A 15,295-nucleotide genomic window follows, 5' to 3' on the forward strand; every position below is an offset into this window, starting at 1 on the left:
AAAATATGTCATTAACAAAAAAATAAGGATTCCATGTTTAAAGGATGACGCAAAAGGTCAGTTCTAACTGAGACTAATGGTTCTCCTCCATCTTTGTCATGTGATGTGGGTTCTAATAGTTTGTCTAATATAGTCATTACACTGGTAATGAGAAAGTGTCTATTTTGACCCCATAGAGTAAATATTATAATTCTTAAATTTCCCATAGTCCTTTAGCAATGCATTTAAATGTTTGCAAAATAAATGTTAATGTGGTTGATGTAATTGTAAACAAAATTGGCTTTGCTTTTCCCAGTGAAAACTGTACATAATTATTCTTTAAAAACACTTAAGTGGCTTGGATAAAATGCAGTTTGTTGTTCTCACAAGTGTATTTACATTACTTTGGGACTTCTTCAATAAAAAAAGGCCTGATGGTGGTGAGTTTACAGAACCATTATCTGATTTTGCAGCATTAGCTTACATCCCATTTTTAAGGCTAGCATTTGGAGTTTGCTCGCTTGAAGGTTTGTGAGTTTTTTAGAATGTCACTTCCTTTTTATGTTTATCAGTCTGTTTAGAAACTTGGAGGTGCTTAAGTAAAAGTCCTAGATTAAAATTAAAATTATTTCTTTTAACACAGTGCAGAAGGATCAGATTTGTTGTAAGTTGACTGTTACAGGCCCTTAATTAAACAAGGTCCTGCATCTGCAAAATCAGAGTCAAACAGCATAAGAACAAGGATGTCCATTACTCTACTTTCTTTTCTCCCACCTTAGCCCAGGGTGTGTGTCTTGGCTTCCTAGGAAGCATTTGCTTTTGGAGCCAAAGCAAGATCTGTAGCATCTTGGTGTTCTGCAGGCTTTCAAGATTTAGAGCAATTTCAGACCTCTCCAAATTGGAGCGAGCTGTCTAAGTTAATGAGGGCTCAAAAGCTGACTTGAAATGTCATTTTTTTTTCCTCAAGCAGGTATTTGTCATGCTTTGCATGTCTGTAAGCAACCAGGTGCAGTGCTGGACAATGTGAAGCTGAATGCCAGGCTCACTAGAACTGCCTTAGCGTAGATTTTCTGCCGGCACTAATTAGGCTCATCCAGAAGTGTAGGTGAGTCTCCAAAGTACTGTGCAGATATGACCCTGCTGTTTCTTTTAGTCTAGTCAGTGAAGGGACCTGCACACCTTGGGTGTCTCTTTTTTTCTATGGACTGTCAGTGCATTCTCCTCTGCGTGACTGAGATTCATTTGAACAAATAATATCCTGTTTCTGAGGATAGGCACTGCATTTGATTCCTCCTCTTTTCTCACTGGTCTCATAATGGGATGCTGCACTTGTTGTATAACTATAAACAGCTGTGGCCTGCAGAATACAGTGCATTAGTACTCATTAATTTTGCAATTTGGAAATGTTTTCCAACTCTCAGTAGCTAATGATTATTTTGTTTGGGTTTTTTTGATTGCCTTTTAGTACCTTAAATTGCTGTATCCCTCTCTTAAATGCAGCAAACTGCATCTAGGAACAAAAATCCATAACAGGCAGTGCGAAATTATACCTCAAGTAATGTTAGGCTAGTTGTTTTTTTGTTGTTGTGTTGTTGTTGTGTTTTGATTTTTTTTTCCTGCTCTGAAAAGGTGCTTCCCCTCTGTTCTCTTCCGGGCCCTGGTCTTTGTTCCATTTTTGTCTGCATGTGGATAGCAGACTGTGGGGGGAAAAAAATCTGCTTTAAGGAGCAGGGAAAATGAGATCTCCAAGGAAGCTGATCTGTAGGAACCTTTAGTATTTGGTGCCAGACTTTCTTACCCACTGATATCTCTGAGTAGTCTCAGGTGAAATTTGAACGATGCTGTGTTTGCACACCTTGCATGAGCCATAGTACCTGTTCTTCTACCAAATACATTAAAGCAACAGCATTTGCTGTCACACATGCACCAGCCATGTCTCCAGAGTCATAATGCATCTTGCATGAAATGACAGTCCCCCAGGATGCCTGAAAAGCCAGTAACTTGAACTGAATGAAACCAGGAAACCCTTTGGAACCACCTGCTGCTCTACCAAATCACCAGCTATCCACTGTTACTTATGAATGACCAACGGTTGAATACACCTAGTGACTCTGCCAGCAGTTCCTCTGTCAGACATATACAGTGGCTGTCCTTACTTTGCCTGGTATTTGCATCAGGAGAAGCCCTCTCTGGCTTTCAAAATAATTGTTTTTTGCAAATACTACATGAAACTACATACATTAAAACACTATTTAATTTTATTTCCTTCATTTTTCACCCCCAGATTTTAGGAATGAAATAGGGAGATGGTTGTTGACAGTTGTGTCAGTAGAGGCAGGAGAGAGATCAGGAAGAACATATCATATGGTCTCCAAGGCTTTTTATAGTCATACAGATTAACAAATTGCATCACACTGAAGGAGAAAAAGCAATTCAAATCATCCACTTGGTTTTGATTAAAGATGTATTAGCGCAATGAAATGTGCTCATGAATTCTGTACAAGTAAATAACATAATTCATAGCAACATTAGCTGCTATTTACTTAAATAGTGTACTTAGTGCCATATGTACATACCCATTCAACTGCAAGCAGACATATTGTCATTTTTAAATTGTGGGAGGAATAAAGAATCCAGAAGAATCTTTTGGTGAAGTGAAAAGTAATTATGTAGTGTCGGTGCAAATGCTTTAAGGCATGAATGGCAAGAGATGTTTATTCTTTCTGCTTAAGCAAATTTGGTTTCTTTCAAACCTCTGAAAGCCCCTATGGCCTGAGCTAATCAGGAGCAGCTTCCATCACCAGGCAGCACTTTTGTAAAAGTGCAAGAAGAGCCTGTTATCAAAATGCTTTGTGATGTTGCTGTCAATTCATTATCTCTTCTGTACAGATGGCACAACCAGGGTCATCTTGCAAACCTCTAAAATACTTTTTCATAACTTTAGGCCATGGTAAATTAAAGTTTCAGAATCTCCCCCATTCCCTTTTAAATTGCAGCTTTTACTTGAAATAGCCTTATGGGATAACTAAAACACTTCACTAGGGGAGGTTGGCATCATCTAGTATTCTTACAGCATGTTTCTGTTCTACACAAGCAGTATTAACCTGGGTCTGTGATATTAAATATTTTGCTGTGTATATTTAAGCATTTTAAAGGCCTCTTTTCTTCACATTTATTATATATGCTGTGTAGTATATGATTATAAGAAATTTCTGAATCCAAACATCAAACTCACTAAAAGTTTGTTTGGTGCGAGTGTGTGTTTCAAGGAGATGACGTGCAAAGCACAAAAGTTTTCACTTATTTTATCCACAAATGGTTTAGCTTCATGGCAGTTTGAGTTTGCGTGAGTTCCCACTGCTACAATCTTACTGATTTTCAGACCTCTAGGTTTTTGCCCTTTCCCTTGTGTCAGTCTTGCTGCTTGTCAGACCTGGTGGAAAGTAGATAGGGAGATAAACTGACAAAAGCTCCTAAAAAAATCTATCCTCCAGAGAAATCTATGAATTTCACATCAGTCTAGCTCCCTGAGCCAGTCCTTCACATGGTTTGATAGAGTTGCAGAATAGTTTAGGGTGAAATAAACCTCTGAAGATCATCTGGTCCAGCCTCCAGCTCAGGGCATGAATGGCTGATGCCAGATGATGGGCAGCTGTGCTACAGCTGTGCTCTAAGATGCAAGTGGAAGGAACATTTGCTGCCATGGGAAGTCTTACTCTTTTGGTTCCTATTCCTGTTTAATTCCTAAGGTAATAGGTACTTTGCTATTTTTGTAGGACTGGCTTCTATTGGTCAAATAAAGAATAGAATCTGAAAACAGATTAACTGAAAGGAAATGTAGCCCCTCCTATGTGGACTCCAAGTACAGTGGTGCTAGTGAGGTGTAGTTAGTTATTACAGTTTTATAATAATTATATTTTAGAGTGGTCTGTTAGGTTACTATGTTGCCACATCCTTATTTGCAAGAGATAATATTGATCATGTTTATAGAATCATAGAATTGATTGGGTTGGAAAAGACCTTTAAGATCACAGAGTCCAACCATTGAAAGAGAAAACACAGAAGGAAATTCAGGGTAGTTATTTTTATATTGTTTTATGACCTGAGATTTTTCAGTCTAAAGTGATCCTAAAAGGCACGGTGTGGAAAAAAGCCGTAAGAGTAATCAAATGGGTAAGTAACAGGTATCACTGTTGTCCCTCCTTTATACCAGTTTGGTGTTGCTCTTGACATGGCCTCAGAGGGGATGACAGGGTCTGTCTGCATTACCAGTTTGTTTTGCTGTTATTACTGTTTAATTCCAAGGACCCTGACCATCTTTACTTGAAGGATAGTAGCTTGCTTCTGTGCTCCAGTCTGGAGCAAACTAAGCAAACAGCTGGGGCCCCAGGTATGAAATAAAAACCAACATATGTAGAGATCAAAGCCAGGAGCATTAGTGCTTGGCTTGAAACTACAGGTCAGTCCCCAGAGTGCGCAGCCAAGCTGGGAGAGACCTACTCCTCGGAAGTCTTTCCAAATCCTGTTACGTTAGTGTGATGTGGTTTCTACACCAGTTGAAAAGTGTCACAACATATTTTATTATCTTGAGCACCTGTTGTATTTCACTGGTCCTTTTGTATTTAGTAAATTAAGTTGTTCCAGGCTTCTTCTAGGTGTATCTAACAAACTGAATTCTTTTTTCCTTGGAGGTCTGTTATCCTGCATATAGTACAGCTCCAGGATTTTTGGCTTGTGAAATCATTACTTTTTGGTTGTTCTTATTTGGCTTAGAAACTATGCTGAAAAGTGAAATTTGTGAATGTGAGCTTTTGACCCAAGCATAAGATACAGGTAATGTGTTTTGTGTTCTTTGGTTGCTAGTGCAGCTCACAACACACTAAATTCTCAAAGCATACACAGTGCAATATTTATTTGCAATACAGCAATGCCATTATATTCTTCTATACTCAAATATTTACCTAAATTTTCTTTAGTAGTTTTCATCTTATTCTTTCAGTGCTTGCTGTGCTTAGAAGACGAAACTCAGACATGTTTTCTGAAAAGTGGAGTTCCTCTGTCTTGCTTGCATCCTGTCTGGCCTGTGTGGTCCTCCTTGTAAGCCCAGTCCTCACTGATGGCTGGCCATGTGGAATGACAGAATATAATAATGAATTATATTAATGACATATCAATCAAGCATCCTCCTTATTAAGGGTCACTAATTTATACCAGATGCCAAACTGGGACTCACAGTCTAATCAGTTTACTTCAAAATGAATAAGCATGAAAGAGAATCTGACCATTCAGCTTTTATTTTTTATTTATTTTATTTATCTTGATATGTCTAACCTTCATATGTTCTGCAGGTTTGACACACCTATTGGTATTTTAGTTCTTTCTCAGAATATTTTTCTGGGGTTTGCTCTGTTGGAAGTTTCTGAAAATAATAGAAGTATAGAAAGCATAGTGAAAGCCTTGATTGTTCTTACAGTATTGTTCATCTTTCTGGGTTTTGAAGGGACTGCTGTTATTTGTACCTTAAGACTATCTTAGTACATGAGGCCATAATGAAAGTTTGAATCCACAGGAGGCACCTTCTGCCCTGAAGGTATGATGCTGTTTAGCACTTTACTGAATCATTACATTCCTTCATCCCTAAGTACAGAAACAATTTTGACTTAATTAACTGGAGGATTTATGTGGCATTCACAAAAAATAAGAGCAGCCCCACTGCTGCTGCTCCGTCCTCCCTCAGCAGCATGAGACCACTTCTGCAGGGTGTTAAAAAGAGGTTCATTTCCATCTCCTTCCAATTCGGGTTAGGGTTATTAACGAAAGCAGTCTGTAAACCCGGATAATGCCTCAAGCCGGAGGCTGACTGCTGTGTGCCTCTTCGGGCATCTCCACTCCCAGGTGGGATGCCAAAGGGACAGGCAGAATCACACTCCCTGGCCCACTTATTCCCGCATCCCTAAAAGGGACATCCAATGAGATTGAATGGCAAGCAGTTTAACAATGATAAAAATAGTACAACCTATATAATTAGCAAATATAACTCTCAGCTACAGGTCACAGTAAAGCCTAAAATGCTTCATACTGTTCAAATGTACATTTGTAATGTACTATTGTAACAAGTCTCCCATCGTTCAATTACATAGGATTTAAAAAGAAATAAAAAATGTGAGCAGATACAAATTCTTATGTTTCAGACAAGCGGGTGAGTCAGCTGCTGACTGCCTGGGGCTAGGACGAAACTTCCTGTATTAATCAGGTTATTCTATAATTGCAAGGTTTCTTGCACCTTCCTCTGAAGTGGGTACTGAGTGCTGTCAGAGACAGAATACTGGACGAGGTGGACAACAGGTCTGATTGGTATGGTGATTCTTGGTTTTTCTCTTCTTTTTTCTCTCTCTCTCTCTTTTTTTTTTTTTTAAATTTTTTTGATTCCCGTGTCGCTAATAAGGACTGTTGGTATGAATATTGTGCTATTAGAGTGCTAGTATGCTTCTTTCAGACTTCATGTACATTTGCTTTCTGTTTCTAAGGGTTTGACCTGCTCAAGGACAGGATTGTACAATAGAAGGGGGAGTGGGGCTAGAATATATGAGCAGCAGGGACGCACAAGCAGAAGTGGCAGTTTAAAGCAAACCTGAATAATCAGAAAGGAGAAGGAAAATTATATATCAGCGTGCTCATGTCAGAAGTATGCCTAGACACAACTCAGGCATGTGATGAAAAAGAAAGAATTGCTAAATCATCTCAGCCTCCTGAAAAGAGAGGATGATTTCGCAGTCGTCCTTCCTTCACAGAGAACTGTTGCTCTGGCCATAAATATCACAGGCATGAATATGACAGACAAAAGGGTGTTAATATCGACTGGGATAAATCATTGTTATAATGGAGGGAATAATAGCAAGGAGATGCTGGTTTGTGAGTTACTTTATATTAACTAGGGTATGGAAAACTTGAGAATTCATTGCATTGAAAGGCAGCTGTACCTAAGCCAGTCGGTGTGCTGTAACTCAGGAGCTGGCCACAGGAGCATGGCTGCTTCCCTATCTGCTGGCTTGCCCCTCTGAGTCCTCTCTGCACACATGTGCAACCATCACGTGCCAAACCAAGAGGATTCCTTGCACTGGAAAGGTGAGGGTTGTTATACAACAAGGCGTGAATGTGAGAAGAAGCTTTTGCTCAGTTTTGCTTAGTGTTGCTCAGTTTTGCCTCAGGTTATCTGGATGTGATTGTACCTAAGTGGACCTCTGCTACAGCAAATTCAGTGTTTCTGATCTAGTCCCCAGTGTTTTCTCTAAACACAAACTGGTTGGGGATGCTATGAAATCCAGAGAAGCATTGCATCCTGAAAACTGTTATTCTTGTGTATTTGAAAGAGAATTAGAAAGCAGAATAAAACTTCAGGAGCAGAATCTGTATAGAAAAAAATCAAAGCATCCTAACCCAGGGTCACAACATACAGAAGTGAGAAGGTGAAATCCTTATTACTGTTGGATTTCACATGCTTCTGGGTAGACGTTTCATATGGTAAAACAGCATCTCATCTGTACATTACAGCATGAAAATGAATCTGTAGAAGCACTGCTTTGGTAAACCAGGCTACTCTTCTCAGAAGCGTAAAACAAATTAATTCTTGTAAACAGTTTGCGTGGGAACTATAGCCCCAGTCAGACTCTGCTTTCTCAGACATCTCTCTTGTAAAACTGAGTGTAGTCCCTACAGAATTGGGATGAAATGCATCAAGTTCTAGTTCTGCAAAGCCATGCAGGTGGTTTGGAGTATTGTGGTGGTTTGTAACAACTGGTGTAACAGCTGGGTTATAGAGCAGAAAAAAGGGTGAGAATTATCACAGTGTATTGCTGCTGTTTAAATAGCACAGTTGAAGTACACCAGTTCATCGTGGTCTATGTACTGAATTGAAAACAAGGACCTGATACGTTGTGCCAGGAAATACCATCTTGATGGTAGATTTGCAGCATTTGTTCATATACTAAGGAGCTGCATGCTGAGGTATATGAAAGCCAGCACTGAAGAAGCTGTACTTATCCTTTTGGCTTAATTTCTGTCATATTCATATATTTACATTTTTCTATAAAGGAAATAAGTGGAAGCCTACTGTAAAAGGTTCTTCTCTGGTTTATTATTGTAGAACAGCAAGGTAATTTGTTTTAGCAAGACAAGATGATGTTACCAACGAAAGCTTATGGAATTTTAATTCTCATTTAGGTTTTAATTGTCCTCCTTACAATAAAATACTACTTAATTATACTCAAAATGCTCAGCTCCCAAATGTAATGCTAAAAATCCTCATATTGTCTATAGGATTAAGGTGAAGAAGTAGTTTAACTGAACTCAAATTAATCTAGTCGCTGACAACAATAAGGCTCACTGCAATATTTTGAAAGCTGTTTAGCTAGAGTTCGCTAGGATCCTGTGCCATTCCACAGAAAAACTTCAATTTAAAATAAACCAATCAAACTGGGTAGCTGCACAATTAAATATCACCATGGTAACAGGGATCAAGCACACAAGGTAAAGACCTGCTGACAGCACAGAGATTATTTCAAGTTTCTTACTCTTCCAGCAGTAGCCAAATGAATTTACATTTTCTGTATCAAACACTGGGAGATGTAAAATGAAAGAGATTTAAGTCCATCTTGGCATCTTGGGACTTCAGAGAATATTTTCCTGACAGGAAGCAATTAGCTGAATTACAAATAGGAACTCAACAGACAGATAACTATAACTGTTTACTCATGGGATTTATTTAGCATTTTGTAATTAAAACCTGGCGAGGCACACTGTTTGGGATACAAATAACATGGAAAAACTGTTGCACAGTTTAACAATTTTAACACTATAATAATGCCATTTTGCTTTTAATTTTTAAATGAAATTTCTGATGCCTTTTTTTTGTGTGTATAATGAGGAAAGGTGATTTTTTGCAGCTCTGCTATAAAGTAGGATTTCTACTGTAATATGCATATGAAGTTATAGTGCAGATAGGCACACTGATATTCTGTGAAGTCACAGGCTGATGCATCAATCCTAACAATTCTGCTTGTCTCTGGCTGTGTTTCTAGCTTTTGTGTGTGTGTGTATTTATGAAAAATACTGGAGTCTCAAATCTACTGTCACGTGGAGCTTTCAGCTTTTAGTGATGTGGTTTAGGATTGGTTTGGTTTTCTTTTTTTCAGATTGACTTTTTGATTTGGTTATAGGAGAGCTATTGCAGTCACCATGGTAGGGTCACTTAACTGCTGTATAAAGCTGAAATACCTCATTTGAATTGTGAGCCTTAATTTCTAGCTGTGGTTTATCAGCAAGTGTTCAGTGTAGTCAAGTGGGGGTGTTGTACTCATTGGCTCTTCTGTCCAAGAAGTGCCTGCCGATCATTTTTGGCTGTGCTGATTTTTCCATGAGATCAAACTTGTGAGGACATCTTCTGTCACTCTTTTCTGGGAACCTCTGAGAACTGGAAGTGATCTATCTTCAGCGTGTGAACAATCTCCAGCTGTTCATCCTGTATTAGGCAGATGTAGGCTCTGTCATGCCTCTACTTTCTGAATATGCCACCAGTCTTTTGAGCTCACAAGATGTTGCTGAGATTAAGCTGACTGCTTCCCATCCGTGCAGGTAGCTACTGGTCTGAAGTTGGTTTGGGCATCATGCTGTTCTCATTATTTGTGGTAGAACAGGCTTTCAACCCTTGGAGAGCAGATCCGATGTTTGGAGAATGCCCTAAGAGACCTGGTGCTAAATGGGCCCACAAATGCACCTTTTCTGTGAGAATCAAAACTTGCCAAACCTGCCAGAGTGCATTTTGATGTCTGGTTTTGATTATGAGAGTCGATACTGTCTTTGATATATTTGGCTCCCTATTCATTTCAAGCTTGAGCTTAGGTCTCTGTGTGTAAACAGACAGAGTTTTTAGCTCTGCCTTTATGGGAAGATGTTGGTTCAATTTTACTAGTTGTCTGACATCAATTTTTGTTGACTTTAAGTTAAAATGTCTTTTCTGGCTCCTTGAGATGCAGTTTTGTTTTTTGCATCTTGGGATGAAAAGCCTTTGTGATAAATAGTGCAGTTATATGCAAAATCATTGCATCTGGTGAGTTCCTGAAGGAGGTGATTAACACCGAGCACATATTGTAGATATGAGTGGGGAAAATATCTGTTTAAGTTGCACTCTTTTTTCTTAGAAAAATGCAGAAACCCTGTTAAAACTTGGCTCCTGGCATAAGTATCCAGCAAATGCAGAATGAGGAAGTAGTGAAGTATTGATAAAGCATAAGGTAAAAACAGAAAGTCAGTGATATAAGGGAAAAGTTTCTTTAGAAACAGTGTATGAGATACAGGTGGCAGTTTCTTAGCAGTGCTGTATTAGTAATGTCCCTGGGCTTGATCAGGTGGGAACATTACAGTTTTATCTGGAGTCTAAGGAGGTACTTTCTGCTTTTCTTCCTGCTTATAATGCCTTTTGCACTGTGGGGTTTTTTTGCTGCTGTTTTCCTTGTTTTTGTTTAGTCCAGTTAGTGCCTTGAGCTGGACAGCAGAGCCTTGGCAAAAGGCCGTCCTGATAAAAGATGTTTTGTTTTGGGCCACAAGGGACTGATTCTGGCAGCTCATAGTAATGACATTTAGGGATTTTGTTGCATGATTCCTGATGCCAGCATCCTATTAAAATTCATGTTCCACCATTTAAACAGTACACTAGGGAACTATGAGCTAGTGGTCTACCTTTGAAAAGGAAACTATAAAAAAGATTAGCTCAGCATTGGGTTTGTGCACTGAAAATTCTCAAGTGCCAGTCAGAAATTTTTGTAATTAAAACATAGGTATATAAAAAATAGGGATTTCCACACCTTCAGGCCAGGATTGTGGCTAGGTCTTGGAAAGGACTTGATTCCCCAGAGTGCCACACTGTGACTGGCCAGAAGTTTCCAAAAGGCATCAAACAGTGCCCAGTCAGAGGAATCCAAATATCTGCATCCTCAAACTCTGTTTAAAAACAGTCCTGTTACTTTTCCAACTCAAATTAATTAAAGCAAGTGCAAACTAATGGGCAGATCATAGGACCAGCTGCTTTCGTGGCATGAGCCTTCAGGAATACAGTTCCGGGAGGAGGAACCCTGTCACCTGAGCATAATGTGTAATAGCTGCACAGCTGCTTTTTCAGCCTTGCCTCTGTGACTTGCATAGGCAATCGAGCCCTGCGCCGAAAGCACTGGTAGGAAGAGTGGCAGGACAAGGCTTTCTGGAGAGCTGCTCATAGTAGGAGGCTTGGTTGTGTTGGCTGTTTCCTTTGCCATAAGCTTCTTCTCTGGCAAGCTATATTCAGAGTCAGACAGCATTTCCCTGACATCCTTAGAGACACAAGATGTCATGTCTCCATACGCTCACGATCTGGCAGCCTAAAACAAGTTAGGCAGCTAGCACTTAGCTGACTGTTACTGGTGTTTTGTTATTTAATTTTGTGGTCAAATTTAAAGAATGGACCAGCTACACCTCCAGTCAAGTTTGCTTAAAAAATCATGGGTTCAGTGGTTGTTTTTTTGTTTCTTTATTTTTATGCTACAGGAGCACATGAAGTCTGTCATATGAAACTGGAATCCTCATGTGCTTGCTGATTATATTTTTAATCAGCAAGTGCTAGAAAGACATTGACCTTATTCTCATTTTTTATTGCGATGCTGAAGTGTGTGTAAGACTAAGTGAATTTTTCAAGGAGGGATTTACTGCCACCCTTTCCTCCCCAAATCTGTGTCAAAACTTGAGAATTGCATGCTAATTTTTTCATAACTACCATTCAGTGGCAAATTAAGAAGTTAAGCAGTAGACATGTTGGCAGGCTAAATTTTGTTCCATATTTGACGGTCATAATGATGTTTTCATGTAAATATTAATGATAGAAAAGTGATTTTCTGTACAGGCTTCGGCTGGATTTACATAGAATACAGCACAGCTTGTGCTACATGAAAGAGAAAACAGTAGGCAGTCCCTACTGAGCTTTCAAGTTACTTGGACTGCCTGCTAGCATAAAGCTCAGCATGGACTAGCTGAAAATTTATTTGGCTTCTCAAGCAGATTTTACAGCTTAGGCTGATCACTCTGCTGCAACATCTAAGATGCTACTGGCATCTGACTTTGCTATTTAAAAAATTACTTTGTTATATCTGTACAAGACAGCAGGTGCAGGTGGTCTAATGGCTGCATTATAGATAAGCTATGAATTTCAGTAAATCTGAAAATTCTTGGGTTTACTGGATGTAGATGAGACTAAGGGAGATTGTCAGGCAAGAAACTCAGAGGGAAATGAGAGAGAAGCTGAGAAACCTGGGAGTGTTTCATTCTTTATGAAAGCATCTGTTTGAAGATTCAGCATGATGGCATAGGGTTGTGTGTGAGTATGAGATAGGTTAAAAGGACTGATCAACACAGAAAGATTATTGCAAAGCAGGAACTGGAGGACTGAAGTGAGATTTGCACAAATTCAGCCTTGAATACCTCCTTAAAAGAAGCTGTTAGAATACCTTGCAAGTGGGTCTTTATCTATATATAAAGGCTAAGCAAGGGAGGAATGGGTGATTCTGTATAGAGAAGATACATGAATACCACAGTAGAGAATTAATAACAAAATCTTCCCAGTGGTCTAGAAGTGTGTGTTCAAAATGACCGAGGAGAGGAGTCTTAATTTGTTAGCTGAATTGCTGAGGGACATTCAGTTGTTGTCATTTGAGTAGGTCAGTGGTGAATGCCGTTGTAGAAATGGGGAAGTAATACTAATTGTGGCTGGATGTGTTTCAGAGGTGGGATTCAAAGTGTACATATGTACAAATACTGCTAGGAATACTAGAGGAAGGAGAAAATCATTATATGAGGGGAGACTAAAAGACACAGATATATATGGCAAAACTAAGATCAAGAGGGAATAAACACCAGGGAGAAACGAGAACTGCTTAAAAAAAATATATATATATGTAGCAAAGAACTAAAGGTACTAAATGTTTAGATTGCAAGGGAGAAAACCCTTAAACATTAGAGTGATGGAGTTAATTCCCAGGCTATCAGTTATAGTGCTGGATTGAATAATCCAAAATGGGTTTATGCTGGTCATTAGTAAGTATTTAAAGGAAGTTACATGATACAGTGTAAAATAGCAAGGGATTGGAGCTGATCGCAAACCAGATCCCTTCCATTCCTATTTTGCTGTGAGTCAAGTGGCACTTTACTTGTTTCTGCAGCATGTAGATCATGAAATCTGAGCAACACATTTGCAAACCAGACTTTAATCCACTGCATGCCCTTGGAACCTTTTGCAGATATTAATAAAACACATTTAATTAGCTGTTAGACAGCTTACTCAAGGCAATTTACATTACCACATAAAAAGTGGAATAAAGATCAGTGTTTTTAGTAAGCGTGTGGCTAATAAAATACTTAAATGCAATGGTATTCAGAAAGATGATACAATTTGACTGGGCTTTTAGATAACATTATAAATGCTCTTTTCTAAATGCTGACATAAAATGATGAATTATAAGTCTATTTTAAAAAATGCTTTCGTTGAAAGGTAGGACAGGAAATATTTTTCCTTAAGTGTTTATACATAGTATCTACAAAATGTTTTTCTGAAAAATGGACATTATCATCAATCTTAGTAAAGTGAAAAGCACTGAAGTGGGCTGCAAATATAAGGAGAAGTTAAATGAATCAGCAATATTTCTTGCTGGCAGTTTTTGATTTTTATGGTGTTGTCTGATAATAACCAGGATGAGTTATTAATTTCATCAGGATATGTTGGCTGTACCCTTCTTCCCACCTATATAAAAAAGTAATTGCTAGGATGTGATGTAATTTTTTTTAAGAGCCATCTAGGGGATCCAGTTGCTCATGCATACTTCTGCATAACTATGGTAAATAAGTTAAATTATATAAAGGCTGTGACATTTTTGAGTGACTGGACTTTTAGTGCCAATAATATAAATGGTAGTGCTTTAGAAATGTCCTAGTTTGACAGCTCTCCAGGGACTCAAGCAACAATTTTAATTCATCTGGCACGTATATGGTCCAAGTTGCCAAAGCCCTAGTAGTTGAGGCATCAACGTTGTTATTTCTTCTAATGCTACATGTTACTTTACACAGGTTGTTGGTTTTGGTGGTTTTGTTTGTTTTAAAGACTGACTTTTATTTGTAACATTAAATACCAATAGCATACTTTTCTTGGCAGTTACAGACAAGAGCTTCCTTGAATATTCCCATCAACAACTCAGGATGTAGCAGCACAGGCCCTGCAGTTCCTATCGCAACTGTCCAAGGAAGAGCTGCACTTAGAGCACATTTTGAGAAAGCATAGATGTAAAGTTCTGTCAAATAAGTGATGGCATTGGAACAACTCAATAGGTTTTGTATGGTCAGCATGTTGTGGTGTATATTTTACATGATACACCAGACCTCCTTTCTAACTGGGTCAATGTCTTCTTTCTCTCCTTATTCTAATGTATAGAATACTAATGCTCTTTATGACTTCTCTAACCTTTTCATTCTTATCACATATATATATATATATTTTATATGTTAGTGTTTCCATTAAAGTAGCACAACTGAAGTAATGCTACTTGAGTGGAGAAGATGTTTTAGGAGAGGACAAGTTGGTGGCTCTCTAGAGCAAAAGGGGTTCCTCCCATCCCAGTCTGATAGCACCAGGCTGCTGCAGTTCCCCATATCCAATTTACAGTGATGCTGAGCATGCAGTCCCCACGCATGCACATGAGACCACACACACACACCCTCTGCAGAAACAGCCAACCACCTGAGCCACGCGTACAGAAGATCAACATCTTTATGGGCACCATGTCATTGTAAACAATGCTCACAGAGACATGAAGAGTACAAATGGCCAGATCCTGCTCGTATGCATCAGCAAATCAGGCTTGAAGCTTGCTGTCAGATCACACAGACACATTCATACAGCTCATATGTATACACAAGTAAATTTCCAATAGCTGATTCACACCTGTGGTCTCCACCATAGCAGATTCTTAGTTCCTGGTCTCTTAGGCCCCAGACCAATGATCTCTCTGTCAGCTGAGTCACAGACCTATCCCACCTGCCATCTGGTCTGAATGGAAGGTTGCTACTCTTGGTCTTTCTCTCTCACGCATACATACTCTTGTGCACAGTGTAGAAACACACTCACACAGGTAAGAATTAGGATTAGAGTTTAATCAGAAGATAAGACAGGCTGGTGATCAGGTGAAGGGCTTGGCTGGACAAACGTGCTGGCCACTAGCTTGCCACTGTGCAGTCAGTCCCTTGGATT

At 39.0% G+C, this 15,295-nt stretch overlaps 1 protein-coding gene across 1 annotated transcript in view; it reads left to right on the plus strand.

Annotated features, from left to right (window-relative positions):
* Positions 1–15,295, plus strand: part of FRMPD4 (FERM and PDZ domain containing 4) — a 114,305-nt gene that overhangs the window by 351 nt on the left and 98,659 nt on the right. The window lies entirely within an intron of this gene.

Source organism: Chaetura pelagica, unplaced genomic scaffold (genome assembly GCF_000747805.2).
Source record: "Chaetura pelagica isolate M959 unplaced genomic scaffold, ChaPel_1.0 scaffold512, whole genome shotgun sequence".
Classification (NCBI taxonomy): domain Eukaryota; kingdom Metazoa; phylum Chordata; class Aves; order Apodiformes; family Apodidae; genus Chaetura; species Chaetura pelagica.